The 16,354-nt window shown below is 42.5% G+C and overlaps 1 protein-coding gene and 1 long non-coding RNA gene across 5 annotated transcripts in view; one reads left to right on the top strand and one right to left on the bottom strand.

Annotated features, from left to right (window-relative positions):
• The window catches only part of LOC138740832 (spectrin beta chain, non-erythrocytic 1-like), a 393,831-nt gene that overhangs the window by 365,397 nt on the left and 12,080 nt on the right, over positions 1–16,354 (bottom strand). The gene's annotated exons all lie outside the window — the stretch shown is intronic.
• Positions 3,403–15,625, top strand: LOC138741774 (uncharacterized). The gene is made up of 3 exons (XR_011343751.1): positions 3,403–3,645; positions 14,025–14,193; positions 14,953–15,625. It is a non-coding gene; the product is annotated as an uncharacterized lncRNA (long non-coding RNA).

Raw genomic sequence — 16,354 nt, 5'->3', positions numbered from 1 at the left:
GGTCCCGCTTGTATCGCCACATGGCGGGGCAGCCATGGGGAAATGGCGTCGTCAGAGGTTTCTCTCTGACTCCAGCATCCCTTCCAGCGCCCACCCTGGGCAGCGAGTATGGTGTCACAATGCACCAGGTGACTGAGCTCATGCTGCCCTTAAAGGGGCGTGCTGAATGTGAATAAAAACAGTCGTTAACGACCCTCAATGTGGTGGCTGTGTTTCTCCCACTGCTCACACTCCCACAGTACATTTTATACAAAGTCCTCTCATTTGTTTGTTTGATTACAAATTTAAAACTGTGGAGCACAGGGGCTAATAAAGGGAAAAAAAATGTCTTTGTCCCAAACATTATGGAGGGCAGTGTAGGATTCAGACCAGAATTGTTGACTGACCATCTGACCCGCTGAGTGTCTCCAGCAATTCTTTTCCAACATCTGCAATTTCTGTGCTCTGGAAAAAGAGCAGACTGTTTGTTCAGCAATCACAAACAATCCCCCAAAAGATCTTCTCAGTCATTAAAAAAAAGCACCATTACCAACTAATTCAGTTGCTGGAAAGATGGTCATGTGCTCCAAATGGAGCTTTGATAAACTTGTCTCTTTGCCACCAATAACATTATCACAGCATCAAACAAGGTGAATGTGAAAAAATGAATCTGTTGCAGACTCTCTGTTACAAACATGTTTTTAAGTTTGCATATACACAGGTGCTCCTCAATGGGGTTACGTTCCAGCAAATCCATTGTAAGTCGAAAAAAAGAATACAGGTAGATCTTGAATAACACCAACACACCCACTGCCCTGCTCTCTCCCCAGAGCGCTGTATCAGTCCCCACACTGATCCTACTGCCCTGCCTGCTCCCCACGGTCCTTTAACATTCAACACTAATCCCACTGCCCCACTCTCTCCTGAAAGCAATGTATCAATCCCTGCAAGCTTTCCAACTGGACTAAAAGTGATTGACCAAGGAGGCTACAAAGAATTCACCTGAGAGGAACTCTCAACGTTTATTGGAAAAAATTAATGATGTTGCGATGACCTTAACGTATTATATGAAAATAACTAATGCTATTGTACCGAAAAATTGCAAGTTGGACCATTGTACGTCGGGGAGCACCTGTTCTGATTTTGCTATTTTCAGCCAGGGTGAGGATAATTAGGTAATATCCACCACAGATTTTATGTACACTATTTCTTTATAACCATCTTTCTAACTCACTGCATTTTGCTCAATTCTGCTTTTATTGGGAGAAGTCAATGTGGTCACAAGTCCCGTTTCCTCTGTTCCATTAACAAACTCTGTTTTCTGAGAAAATGACGAAACTGACGACTCTTTGCATGCTCAATCCAGTCCACATCCATCTCATTGGCTAACGTCTGCTTTTTTGAAAAGGTATGAAATTGGGTACTTTCAGACCTACCCATGTCTCTCATAATCATGAAACAATATTTATTTATTTGCACGTTTTGTATATGTGAATACTTGTCCTACATACGTATTGTTTGTCTATACGTGGATTATGTCTGGCTGTGTGTCTGTCTGTTTTGCACCGAAATTGGAGAACACTGTTTCTTCAGGTTGTTCTTGTGCAATCAGACAACAATAAACTTGACTTAACCACATGCATAGTGGCCATGCAATATGAACCAACAACAAACCCACATCAATAACACAAAAGCATACCCTTAATCCACTAACGATCCATTTTAAAGATACCATCTACAATTGAGCATTAACCTTCCATTACATTTGTCAAATAGTAATTCTTCTTGCATTGGTTACCATATTGAATAGCAAAGGTCTGCTTGACCGGATCCTCACCCAACATTAACACAAATACATTGTTCAGCTTGTGACAACGGAAAGAAATCAGAACCCAACTATAATCTCCCCCTCTTCCACCATGACCTGCGCTGGCTAACTCACCATGACTTGGAAGTTTTCTGCATCGCTGGCAGAGCTGCCCACCAGACACAAAGTCAAGGATGGGAAGACTAAAAAGGGAATTTTATAAGGGATAAAGGCAGCAAGGGATACTGACTGGATCCAGAGGAGTGGACTGCACAAAAATAGGATTGATAAGTTTAAAGCAGATTTTAATGTTTTTTTTAAATTTACAAGGTAGAAGCCTATTCTGGCCAATTAAACCCATGCTGCCCAAATTAACCTACAGCCCAGGTATGTTTTTGGAGGGTGGATGGAAACCAGATCACCCAGAGGAAACCCGCGTTAAAGTCACAGGGAGAAAGTACGAACTCCTTGCATGCAGTGCCGGATTCGAACCCAAGTCCGGATGGCCAAGGAGCTGAATGGAAGACTGGAGAACACTGTTTTGTCGGGCTGTACTTGTACAATCAAATGATAATAAACGACCTGAAACAGGCTGTGTGGTTGCCAGTGACAGGTATAGCTTTAGACTAGCCAATCTCAACCTTTTTTTTGGCTTTGGCCCCCCCTTAGAACTCTGCTCAAAGTTTATGGGCCCCCTTCCCTGTGAAGCAGTCAAGTTTAGTTGGTTTCTTCCGTACTTCTCTCCTACCAACGACATAAAATATATTTAACTATTTCAGTCCGTGGCCTCCCCCCCCACCTTAAAACGTGCTGTGGCCGCCGTTGAGAATAGCTGCTTTAGATTACGGATAGATTGTTTAATCAGTGGGCCAGAAAAGTGCCAAGTGGAAATCAAGCTGGAGATATATGCGGAAATAGATGTGGCGATTTGCAACAAGGCAATAAATAACACAGTAAAGAGGATTAAATTGTGGTGTAGAGGGACATGCAATACATGTCCAGAAACCTTTAACGGTAGCATGGCCATAAGGTATCAGAAGTATAGGTTAATGGGATATAAATCGGGCAGCACCGATTCATGGGCCAAAATGCCCGTTACCATGCTATATGTCTAAAAATTTTTTTTACTGCAAATGGGATTTTTTTTTGCTGTCAATTGATAAAATACAAGAAGGGATATTCTGATTGAACTGTATGCATTTCTAGTTGGACTACAATTTCAGTGCAGCTTTCAGTTCTGGTTACGATATTGCAGGAAAGATGTGAATACAGAACACTCATCAATGTATAAAGGAGATTTATGTGGATGCAATCAGGACAGGAACAACTTAGTCATGAAGAAGAATGGAAAGGCTGGAGTTGGAACAGAGGCAGCATAATTCAGTTCGATAGAGGTTGAGAGGAGTCTTCAGTTGTCAGAATTATGGATAAAGATTTCAGGATATCAGAGGGGCTAAAGCAGGCGATATTACAGAGGAGGCAAATGGGGGCAAATGGGGACTGTTTGCTCAGAAGGGGAAAGATAAAGGTAAAGGTTCCATTATTGTCACATAATACTACATGTAGAATGTAACAGACACAAAATTCTTTCACTTTTGTCTACCGACAGACAGACAGAGTCACCACTTTCTCCAGTACCCCTCACAGAAATCTGCAGCACCTAGTGTTCTGAAGCCGTTAACCTTCCAAGTACTGACCAGTCCTGAGCCTGCTTAGCCTCCGAGATCAGATAATTTCAGGTGTATTCAGGCCCAAAATGGGATCAGTTCAAAGAACTTGGCCAGCGCAGTGGTTCCCAACCAGCGGGCCACAGCGCGCTTCCACGTGGGGCCCTGGAGACTTCCCAACCCCAGGTCAGGGTAGGTCTGAATTCATGTCTTGGTCTTCCTGGATGACCTTGGGTGGGGTGGCGAGCAATCTGCCACTGAGTTCAGTGAGGTCACCTGTCGTCTCTCAATACACTCAGCACTCAGTCCCAGTTCCTATCAGACCTCCACACAAGACAGATTCAAAATCTGTGTGTTTTCTTACTGCTTCTTGTTCTTCACTTGAGCCGAGACTTTAAATTAGATCAAGATGTGCTTCTTACAAAGCTGCCTTCGACTTGAAAATATTACTCTGTCATTGCCACTAGTGGGACATAGCATGTTAGGCTGGAAGCCAGGTGGGCCTTAAGACCCAGAAAGGTTGAGAACCACTGGCCTGAGAGCTATCAGTCTATTTGGATGATCCTTGACAGACATACTGTTTACAATGAACACTTCATTGATGATCAATTTGGATGTTATGAGAACTGGGACTCCTATTCCTTTCTTGTCCTATTTTGGCTTTCAAGCAAGTGTCATCTGCACACTGCAGGTAGACTAATGAATTTGAAGTGACCTTAATCTACAGTGCAGGCGGCCCAAGTTGACTTAAATCCTCCAACGTGAACAAATCATGTCAAGGAAAAAAAAAACAGATACTCGAGGAACTCAGCTGGTCTCGCAGCGTCTATACGAGGTAAAGATCTATTACCAACGTTCCCGGGCTGTCCTTCTTCAAGGTATAAGCATAAACCAGGCAGGCGTCTGAATAAAGACTGGGAAGAGAAAGGGGGAAGAATGGGAGCGGGAGGAGTCCAGACCAACAAAAGATGTTAATTGGATACAAGAGAAAGGGTGAGAATTGATTTTGGCTCTGTGAGAGGTTATCTACTGCTCCTGTTATGGTTCTCTTCTACATCGTATAGAATGGGCACAGACCAGGAGATCACTTTGTTGAGAACCTCAGCCCTGTCCACCCCAATGAGATGGATCTCCCAGTGGCCATCCATTTCAATTCACCGTCCCATTCCCTTGCTGACATGTCTGTCCATGATTTTATGCACTTCCTGACTGAGACCACCTGCAAATTGAAGGAGCAACACCATCTTCCACCTGGGCACCCTCCAACCAGACAGCATTAACATTGACTCCTCCAGTTTCCATTAAACTCTTCCATCTTTGTCCCCATATCCTTTCCTCTAGTTCTGTCTCCTTTCAGAGCCAAAATTAATTCTCACCTTTCCTCTCATCATATCCACTTAACACCTTTTGTCTATTGATTTGGGCTCCTCCCCCTTCCTCTCCCCAGTCTTTAATTCAGACACCTGCCTCCATTTTGTTTATGTACCTTGAAGAGCTCAGGCCCAAAATGTTGGTACTATATATTTACCTCTAATGGACCCTGCAAGACTGGCTGAGTTCCTCTAGCATTTGTGTGTTTTTACTACAACCAAAGTGTCTGCAGGCCTTCCTTTTTCACTCAAATCACGTCAGATATAGGTTAGACAGTTGCCACCCTGGTGCATCAGAAATTCCCTTGCATTATATACGCGAATCCTTTTACAAAGGAAAAATCAACTCATCCCCAGCTTCATGAAATGTTGGAACATTGTCAGTCACCACACAAACAAGCCCTTGGCCCAACTTGCCATCCAAGCTCACCTCATTTTTCTGTGTTCAGCGCATATCCCTACAAACCTTTCTTATCTATGTATCTGACTAAATGGGTTTTGAATAATACAATTTGAGACAAGGTTCAACCCAAGTTTTCTTTTTAATTTAGACATACAGCACCCTAATAGACCCTTCCAGCCCAAATATCCCAATTCACCTACACACCCCTATACATATCTGAAAGGTGGGAGGAAAACAGAGCACCTGGAGGAAGCCCACGCAGACAGGGGAGAACGTATAAACTCCTTACAGACAGCGCTGGATTCAAACTCTGGGTCAATGTTGCTATAACAGCATTGCCTGAACTGCTTCGCAGACCGTGCCGCCTTCTTGCAATATCATTTAATTTGTCCAATATGAAAAGAGAGCATCACACAAAATACTGGAGGAACTCAATGGGTCAAGATAGTCTCCATGGAAGGCAAAAGATAGTGGTCTTTCATTCAGGCATCTGTCTGCCTGCTTTTTGCTCATACCTTAAAGGGTCTGAGCCCCGAAATGTTAGTTATATATCTTTGCTACATTAGGAATGTTGCATGACTAAGTTTCTCCAGAACCTATGTATTGAAAATAAAAGATACCATATGTACTCGTGTAAAAGTCAATCCCACCAGGCCACCCCCCCCCCCCCCCCGAATCTTTATCCAAAAATCAGGAATTTTCCATACATCTCATGTCAACGTCCACTCTAGTCTCTCACCTCAGCCCTAGCTGCCCTCAGATAAAGAGCTCCCAAATCCTCTGTCCCGACGCCTCGGTCCCAGCCACACACAGGCCAGAGCTCCCTACGACGCAGATACCGCAGTCCAAACCTTCCCCCGTACCAGCATCCCTCGCCAATTCTCACACCAATCTTAGCCTCCACAAGGCTGACTCAGCTGCTGGATCCCCAGGCCCATTCCCCACACCCCCAGCACAACTCCTTACCCTTCCCTTTCCCCTCACATCTCTCTACTCATCTCCCATCTCCTCCTTTGAGCTCCCCCTTTTTTCCCACCAGCTCCTCTATCATTTTTACTTCAATCACGGTCATGTTTTACTCTTATGGTTTTTGTTACTTGGTAGGACTGGGTTTTGATGTGCCGACTCTGTATATTATGGACATATACACCACATTAACAGGCCCTCTCGGCCATGAGCCCATGTCACCCAATTACACCCAAACTAGTCTACAACCCCCAGTACTCTTTGAACGGTAGGAGGAAACCCACGCAAATATGGAGAGAATTGACAAACTCCTTCCAAAGAGCGCTGCATTCGATCCCCAGATGCTGGTGCTGTAATAACGTTGAACTAACTGCTACGCTAACCAGCTACCCAATTACTTTAATTCATTGAGTTTTTTGTTCTTTATTCTTTTAGAGATCATTTGGACTTCTGCTAATGAAGTGGTATTTTGGATGCTAGTGTGAACTTCATCCCCCAAAAGTAGTATCCATCTAATAGTTGACCCCCATAAATTAAAAACTGGTCTAGACAATTCTACTTTTATCAAGTATATTCGGTAGGTGATGTTTTGGGCTTGATGATGGGTTTCAGCCTGAAACATCGACTATCTTTTGCATTCCGTGATGCTGTCTGGCACACTGAGTTCCTCCAGCTTTCTGCATGTTGCTCCAGTTTTCTGGCATTCTGTTCAACTCCAAGACGTCAGAAAAATGCTTCTTCAATTAGATTTCTCCAAAGCCTTCTGGACCAGCTTCTGCATGCGTGTCTCCATTAAAATTTTTAATTACTTCTGTTAACGTCAGATTGCTTTAATTTCCCAGAATATGCACTCAAGAACACTAATGTCTTTGCAAAGAAAGATTCATGCAACCAAGTTTTGGAAGCAGAGTGATAAGTACTGACAATACTGTAAAACTCCCCCAGTATCTGGCACTTGTGGGGATTGGTAGATGCCAGATAAATGAACTTGCTTGAGATTACATGGTGCATGATTAGCGAATTCACGGCGAGGCGTACCTATTTTAAACGTTTTTTTTTAAAAAAAAACAATTTTTTTTGCCGGTTGCTTGAATTCTGGATAATGGAGGTTTTACTTTATTCGGGGGGGGGGGGGGGTGGGGGGATGAGAAGAAAGGAAATGCAGATGCAAATGAGGGAAAAAAGACATTTGGGAGACACAAATGACTCGAGGGACGTATGTGTGTACCATTGACCAAATACCAGAAATGGTCCTGCAACACTGACATGTGAATGAAGTTACTGACGTGAAAACTCCATTAAACATCTGAAAACAGGGACTCATTTAAGGACTCTTACTTTTGCATTTTATTATTTTTTTCTTCTGTATTGCTGCCAGTTTGTTTACATTTCTTTATTTGTTTACGTGTATTTCTCTATGTGCATGTGGTGTAGGTTTCTTTGCACCACCAATAAGTGGCAATTCTGCCTTGCCCACAGAAAAAAAATCTCAGGGTTGTATGTGATGTCATGTATGTACTCTGACAATAAATCTGAAATTTAATTTTTTTTAACATTTTTAAAATTTAAACATAGACATACATAAAGCACAGTAACAGGCCCACGAGCCCAAGTACCTCAATTAGCCTACAAGTGGACATGACTTAAGGAGATTTTAGAGAAAATTTTTAAGATTAAATTGCTGATGGAACCAACATTATTTTTATTAAGTAATGTTAAAATGTTGGGTTGGAAATTGAGATTAAGTAGGTATCAAATTGCACTTTTGAGATTAGCCTTAGCTGTAGCGATTACATGGAAAAATGAGATTGATTTAAGTTTGCAACGACGGCATATGGAATTGAGATCATGATTTCCATTGGAAAAGATAATGTACATGATAATTATGGTGGTGTTACCCTGTTCCATGGCATTTAATTATGTTATTGATGGGTGTATCTCCTTCCTTTCTTTCTTTTATCTTTGGGGTTAGGGGTAGTAGGGAGGGGGAGAGGCATTGGGGTGGATGGGAGGTTGGATTTGGTATATACCACATTGGTTTTTTTTGTATATGAATGATCATATTTGAATATAATGTGCCTTAAAATTTTAAATAAAGTATTCAAAAAATAAACAGCCTACAAACCCCATACATAGGAAACCGAAGCACGCAGAGAGAACCCATGCGTCCACGGGGGTGAGGGAGGGGGGAACGTACAAACTCCTTACAGGCTGCACAGGATATCAATCCCATTTAACAGCAATAATAATGGAAGATGAGAACGAGATGGCTGGAGTTCAAAGACAAACAAACAAACAACAAAATTCAAACAAAGGCTATTATTTTGATGATGCCCAGCTGGTATAAATAAAGATGACCCACTCTCAAAAGCCCACCGCCAGTGGGCTGATAACGCCTCAAACCGTGCATCTTGGCGCCTCACAGTTTGGCGGGCAGCAGCCTCCTTTGAAGAAGACCGCAGAGCCCACCTCACTGACAAAAGGCAAAGGAGGAAAAACCCAACACCCAACCCCAACCAACCAATTTTCCCTTGCAACCGCTGCAATCGTGTCTGCCTGTCCCGCATCGGACTGGTCAGCCACAAACGAGCCTGCAGCTGACGTGGACTTTTTTACCCCCTCCATAAATCTTCGTCCGCGAAGCCAAGCCAAAGAAAAAGACTCTCAAAAGACTGTTTAAAAGCTCTGATTCCAAACCCAGAGGGATACGGTTGGAAAGACATCCTGATCGACCTATGTGGAAACTTTTCACAATCAATCCGCAGTGCATCCAGTGGCATCAACATCATGACATTTGATTCTGATTGGTCTGTCAAAAAATCTAGGGCAGAGAATTACAATCGACTGACATTATCTGGACTGAGCCAATTAATTAACTCTAATGTAAATTTAGATTAAAAAGCATTCCTGATTCTGGTGCCTTTGCTCCACCCTGGAGAATATATTTTCATGGCCTCAGCTAAGTCTTTTCGAAGATGTATTCATCACAGGAGATGGCAAGTCCAGTGCTGACTGCCCGTCTCCAATTGCCCCATGAACTGAGTTGTTTGCTGGGCCATTTCTAAAGATTGCTGTTAATTTGGATGACAATTACAGACCTGAATGGGTAAGGACAAGAAATTTTCTAAAACAATATTGGTAAACTAGATGGGGTGTTAACAACTAATGGGTTCAAAGTCACCATTATTGACCTTTATTTAATTACACTGGACAATAAAGATTTTGCTTCCCAAATACTTTTGGGTGTATTTTCATGGATTTTGGGCTACTGATCAAGAAAATCACCTTAAAATATTCCTATCACACCCAGTTTTTTTTAAATTTATTTTTGTGATTTCATCATATTTTGTCTACTAAACCATGTCATTGAAAATTCATTTTCTACATTCGCACTTGGGACATCTTCCCTGCTGATCTTGGTACAGTCAGTGACGAACATGAAAGGTTTCACCAGGACATCGTGGCCACGGAAAAATGGTATCAGGGCACTGGAATCCATCAATGCTGGCCGACTATTGTTGGACACTGACACGAGAGGCACGAGTACAAACGAAAATCAGCGACAAAACATTTTTAGCTCAGTTGAACTAATGCAACATGTCAGCATCATTATGCGATTAAATATGCTAAATTCAATAAAGGTTAATTTAATGTTTCTCCAGCTTCCTACATGATGCAGCAAATCTGAAATTATCTTTATGTTCAGCATGAAGTTGACTTTTCATAACTCCTAATTATTTTTTCAAGAAGCAATCCTTTTGAAAAAAGTTGTCTAGAGTGATCCGAATTTAAATCCTATTTTCAAAGTGGTTTTAAATTTATGGCTCTAGATCAGCCATTCTCAGCCTTTTTTTTGGCTGTGGTCCCCTTTGCCTCTGCTCAGTCTCTTTGAAGCAGTCGTTTGGTTGATTTCTTCTGTATTTCTCTCCTACTGTCTATGTTAAAAAAAATATTTTATGGTCTCAGCCCTTAACTGTGTTGTGGCTGCAGTTGAGAATGGCTGATCTCGATCAATAGTCTAGGCTTTCATATACACATCTAAAACATCAACCGCTATGCTCATTTATCTGTTATGCTCATGAATCCCACATCTCTACCTGAAAATAAAAGAAAAGTAGAATGGTCCGTGTCCCTACACACTCTGTAGTAAAACATTAAAGTCTGCACCTTCCATGGTTGAAGTAAAAACACAATGCTGGACAAACTTACCAAGTCAAACAGTGTACTTTATTTATTTTTAAATTCATCTTTTTAAAAAAAGTGGATATACAGCTGTTTCATCGGGTTGTATTTGATGACAGTAAACTTGATTTCACAAGGCCCTTTCAGTCCAAAAGCCCATTCTTCCCAATTAGCCTATAACACCACCCCCCCCCACCACCCACCGTATGTCTCAAACAGTGGGAGCAAACCGAAGTCCCCGTAGGAAACCCACAGACACGGGGAGGACATACAAACTCCTCACTGACAGTGCAGGATGCAAACCCCAGTCCCAATCTAGCTGGCACTGTAACAGTGTTGCGCAAACCACTGCACGAACCGTGACGACCCAGTTATATAGCAAAGATAGACACATAACAAACGTTTCGTGCTTGAACCCAAGCTCAAGGTATGAGCAAAATGTAGGTAGGTATCCGAACAAAATGGTGTGGGTGGGGGGTAGGTTTACTACTGTGTCCTCACTTATCCACTTACTACCTCCTGCCTGTGGGATTGTGTTCCTCCCCATGCGCTTCTCCCCTGCCATTTTATTCAGGCACCTGCTTACATTTTGCTCACACCTTGATGATGAAGGCCTCAAGCCCAAAACATTGGCTATATAAAGTATGCTGTTTCACCAGCTGAGATTCTCCAGCAGTGTTTTTAAGACGTCAAGAGAGCTGGGAGGTAGAACTGGGACTGGTTTTGAAACATATAAACTAAGAGGCTATTCAGTCCTTCAAGTCTGTTCTATCATTAAATGTGATCATGGTTTACCAGACTATTTCAGTGCCTTATTCCTGCTTTCTTTCCATATCCATTGATCCCTTTAGTTAATATGGATTCATCCAACACCCTTTTGAATAGATCTAACAAAATGGCCCTTTCCATGGCATGGAAAATTAACAAGACCCTATCCAATTGTTGTACCAGAGGTCCCAACACACTTGATCACTGCTACATTAAGACAAGGAAGGCCTATCATTCTTGGCAATTCAGATCATCTGGCCTTTCTCCATCTGCCTTCATATACAGACGGAGCCTAAAAAGAGAGGCTCCTGAGATCAGGACAGTTAGAAGGTGCTCACGGGAGGCTGAAGAACAGTGACAGGACTGCCTCGAGTCAGTGTTGAAGAACTCAGCTGAGGATCCAAATGATTGCACCAGTGCCATTACAGACTTTTATCAAAACAGCTGGAGACGTGTATCCCAGCCAAATCATTCAAGGTTTTCCCCAATCATAAACCCTGGATGAACAATGAAATCCAGAAAACTGCTGAGAGCAGGGATTGAAGTCTAGACTCCCAGAACACTGCACAAGGAACAGGTACGACCTCCAGACAGTTATTTCCCAGATTCTGGACAAGAATGGAAACAACAAAGGTACCCAACAGCTGTGGCAGGGCTTAAATGGCATAACCTGCCACAAAGCCATTGGAAGACAGAAGCTTCACTCCCAGATGAACTCAATGCCTTCTATGCCCAGTTTGACCACCAGAGCAAGGAAGAGCCACTGCACACTCCCATGTCCCCTGTTGATCCCCTACTGTCAGTACCCAAAGATGACGTGTTTGCTGCCTTCAGGAGAGTTAATCTAAGGAAAGTATCCGGTCTGGATGGAGTACCCGACCAAGTACTGAAAACCTGTGCTGGCCAACATATTCATGGATATCTTCAACATCTTATTCTGGCAGGGTGTGATACCCACCTGTTTCAAACAGGCATTTATTGTACCAGTGCCCAAAAGAATGTAGGTAACCTGCTTAAATTACTACCAATCAGTAGCACTCACGTCTGGATCAATAGTCTGGGCTTTCATATACACATCTAAAACATCAACTGCTATGTTCATTTATCCGTTATGCTCATGAATCCCACATCTCTACCTCAAAATAAAAAAGTAGAATGGTCCATGTCCCTACACACTCTGTAGTAAAACAAATAAATAAATGTTTTGAGAGGCTGGTATTTAGGCCCATCAGCTCCTGTCTAAACAGCGACATGGATCTGTTCCAATTTGCTTACCACAGCAAAAGGTCTACAGCAGATCCCACTCCATTGGCTCGACACAAAAGCCTGGAATATCTGGACAGGAAAGATGCATTCATCAGGATGCTCTTTATTGTCTACAGTTCATCATTCAACACCATCACCCCATTAAAACTAATCAGCAAACTTCAAGACCTGGGCCTCATCTCCCCACTATAATAATTGGATTTCCTCACCTCCAGACCCCAGTGTGAATTGGCAAGAACCATCTCCTCCACAATCTCCATCAACACCAGAGCACCACAGGGCTGTGTATTTTTAGCCCCCTGCTCTACTGACTTTACACCTTTGGCTGTGTGTCTCAGTACAACAGCAACACCAATTACAATTTTGCTGACAATACCACAGTAGTGGACTATATAAAAAGACGCAATGAATCAGCGCACAGGAGGGAGATTGCAAATGAACTGAATGGTGTATTAACAATAACCTCATTCAATTTCACTTAAACCAAGGAGTTGATTGTAGACTTTAGCTGCTTTCAGGTGGAATAGCTGGGTGAATGCAGCTCCGGAGCCAGCTTGCGGGTGTGTGCGAAGCAACATTCAGGTGGCAGCGCTGAAGGCACTGTTCTGGCACCTGAGAGGTCCGCAGTGGAGAGAGGCACCGCGGAGCAAACACCGGCTCCTGTCGACCGTGGTCGTAGTCCCGCCCACTTTCAGGTGCCTGGGGAGCACTCGGAAGTGGAGAATATACCTACCTGAGGAGGGTTGGGCAAGTACTCCTCAGGTCAGGGTTCTCTGCTTTCAGGTGGCCTCCCAATAGCCGTATTTGGGTATTTTAGACGACTTTACATTGGGGTATTCTGGCCACCTGAAAGCAGCTTTTGAGAAAGGGAAAACCAGTGGTGTACGATCCATTGATCAATGGGGAATTAAAGGAGGAAAGAATGAGCAAATTTAAAAACCTGGGAGTCACCATCTTGGAGGATCTTTCATGGACCCAACATACATTATAGTCATTTTTTTTTAACCATTGCCCTTTCCAATAGATTTTCCACTTCACTACTAACGTAATGTCATAGCTAACCCAGTTTTTCTCTTAAATATCCTCTCAATTAGAAATAACAGAAAAGATTATTACTAGATATCTCATATATGTTCTAGACTTCTCCTACATCTTCCCCTCTTTTCAAAATATTTTTAATACAGAACTTATACAGATAATATAATTCTGTAAAATGGTATGGATAAATAATTCAAAATTTATAAAACATTCAGTATAACAAAAACATACACAAGTTGTAAATCATATCCCTAATTTATATTCAGTGCTATAAACCTGTATATAAAAAGGAATTAATAACAAAAAGAGAGAAAAAAGAATGAACAAAAAATAAAAGAGAAAAACTCAAAACTCCTACCGAAAAGCATTGCCAGATGCTTTATATGATTAATATTTAAAGAAAAACTAAGGTAGAAAAAAATGCGAATAAACATGGAAAAGATAAGGAGTCAGACGGTTAAATTACATAGAGATGAAATTATAAAGTAAGAAAGTGAATCAGGAATGACCCCCACAGCGTCTGAAATCTTATATCTGAATTATTAATTGAATAACAAATCTTTTCCATGTTTACACAGGACATGATGTCACGCAACCACTGATCATGAGTCGGCGGGACAGCATCCTTCCATTTATGTAAAATCGCATACCTCACCAAAAGAGAGGCAAAAGAGTGCACTGTTTGTTGTTGTCCCAGAAACAAACTGAATTAAAGACAGGGGTAATAAGTAATTTAAAGAAAAACAGGTAGATTGTTATTACTCCCTGTCATTTCTTCCGCAGAACCCAGTTCAGGAAACCCTGATCTAATCTGTCCAAATCACCTTTGCGGCCTTTTGGAATCTTCCCCACAGTTCACTCTGAACCCCTCCACAGCTCATTCCACCCCCCCCCCCCCCCCCGGCTTAGTGTCATCTGCAAACCTGGATGCACATTCCAATCCTTTATCTAGAACATTACATATTATGAACAGCTGGGGTACTAGCTGCAAACCTTGTGGTACCCAGGGGTGTAGTGCTGCCAGAGCTCGCCAGAGCGCCACTCCTGGGGCCACTCCGGGCACCTCAAGGGGCGTCTCCATCACCTCCTTGTCGCAGTTTTTGGTGAGTTCCAGCACCTAAAAATTTAGCACTGCACCCCTGGTGGTACCTGCCAATCTAAAAAGGACCTATTTGCGACCACTCTCTGCTTCCTGCTGCCAACCAGTTTTCTGTTCACGTCAGTCCATTACCTCTGACAATCTCTTGTGCGGGAACTTATCAAAGGCCCTTTGGAATGGTTCACCGTTGCCCACTCTATTGGTTATATCCTCAAAAAATTCTAAATTTATCAAGCATAATTTCCCCTTTCATCAATCCATGCTGACTTGAACGAATCAGGCCCTTTCTCTCTAAATGCTCGGCAGAAAAACTTTTAAGAATTAACATCAGCATTTTGCCCACCACTGAAGTCAGGATAACAGGTCTATAACTCCCTGATTTTTCTCTCTCCCTTCTTTGTTAAAAGTTTGATGTCATATTGACAACTCTCCAATCGAAAGGGACTCGATTCAGGCAGTACGGATTGGTAACAACATCTCCTCCTCGCTGACAATCAACACAGACGCTCCTCAAAGATGCGTGCTTAGCCCTCTGCTCTATTGTCTCTACATGCAAGACTATTCAAATGCCATCTACAAGTTTGCCGATGATCAGTAGTGGAGAGGGTCAAAAACTTCAAATTCCTGGGCATCAACATCTTTGAAGATCTATGCTCAGCCATCATGTCGATACAATCATGAGATACAAAGCTTGAGATGTGTGTAGATCATTTATTTTTATTTGTTCACAGGATGTGGATCTTAAAAACATTATCATTATTCACTGTCCGCCCCTAATTGATCTTTATTTGACCAGCACAGACTAAGTAACCTAAATGGTCTCCTTATGTACAATATATTTACAAGATTCTGCAAACCTAAATCTGTGCATGTTGAACCAGACCACCTTGGCATAAGAAATATAATTTGGAAATTTTGAAGAGACAAGAAATAACAAACATGGGCAATAGCAGATTGGTTACCACCTACATTTTCCGACTCAGTTCTTATCCAAAATTCTAACATCTCAAATTTAACCAGAAACAAACAACCACGGGCTTTTGGAATTAACTATTTTCAAGAGCATTAGTGGTCAGCACGACGCCTTTACAGTGCCAGCGATTGGGACTGGGGTTCGAATCCCGCGCCATGTGTCAGGAGAATGCACGTTCTCCCCATGTGGCTGCTTGGGTTTTTACTGGGGGCTCCGGATTCCTCCCACCGTTCGAAACATTATAGGTGGGGGGGGGGGGGGGGCTGGAGGTTAAATGCGTGTAAACTGGCCAGCACGGACTTGTGGGTCAAAATGGTCTGTTACCATGCTGTATGCCTAAATTTAAAACATTTTTAAAATGTTAAGTTTACGATACTCTAAGTCAAGAAAATTTTCATCTGCTTAACAGCCACATCCTTGTCGTGGGACTATGATCTCCAGTTCTGAACTCTCCAGCTGCAGGCTCTTGGCATCACCCTGTTAACCACTCCGGGAATTGGATACTTCAGTGAAATTACCACTCATTCAGCCTATTTTTATTCAATCTTTCTTCATACTCTAACTCCTCATCCAGGGAAAATTGGGGGATCAGAGGTGGAGAGGGTGAGCAATGTGAACTTCTTGGGAGTCACCATCTTGGAGGATCTTTCCTGGATCCAATGCACTAATGGCATCGCGGAGAAATCACCTCTACCTCCTCGGAATTTTGCAGCGGTTTGGTATTTGACATCAGAAACCCTGGCAAATTTCTACAGATGTGTAGGGGAAAGTATGCTGACTGGCTACATCACCATCTGGAATGGAGACACCAATACTCCTGAGCATAAAGCTCTCCA

This window comes from Narcine bancroftii, chromosome 8 (assembly GCF_036971445.1).
Source record: "Narcine bancroftii isolate sNarBan1 chromosome 8, sNarBan1.hap1, whole genome shotgun sequence".
NCBI lineage: Eukaryota > Metazoa > Chordata > Chondrichthyes > Torpediniformes > Narcinidae > Narcine > Narcine bancroftii.
The sequence above is the reverse complement of the archived record's forward strand: the minus strand, read 5'-3'. Positions and strand labels throughout refer to the sequence as shown.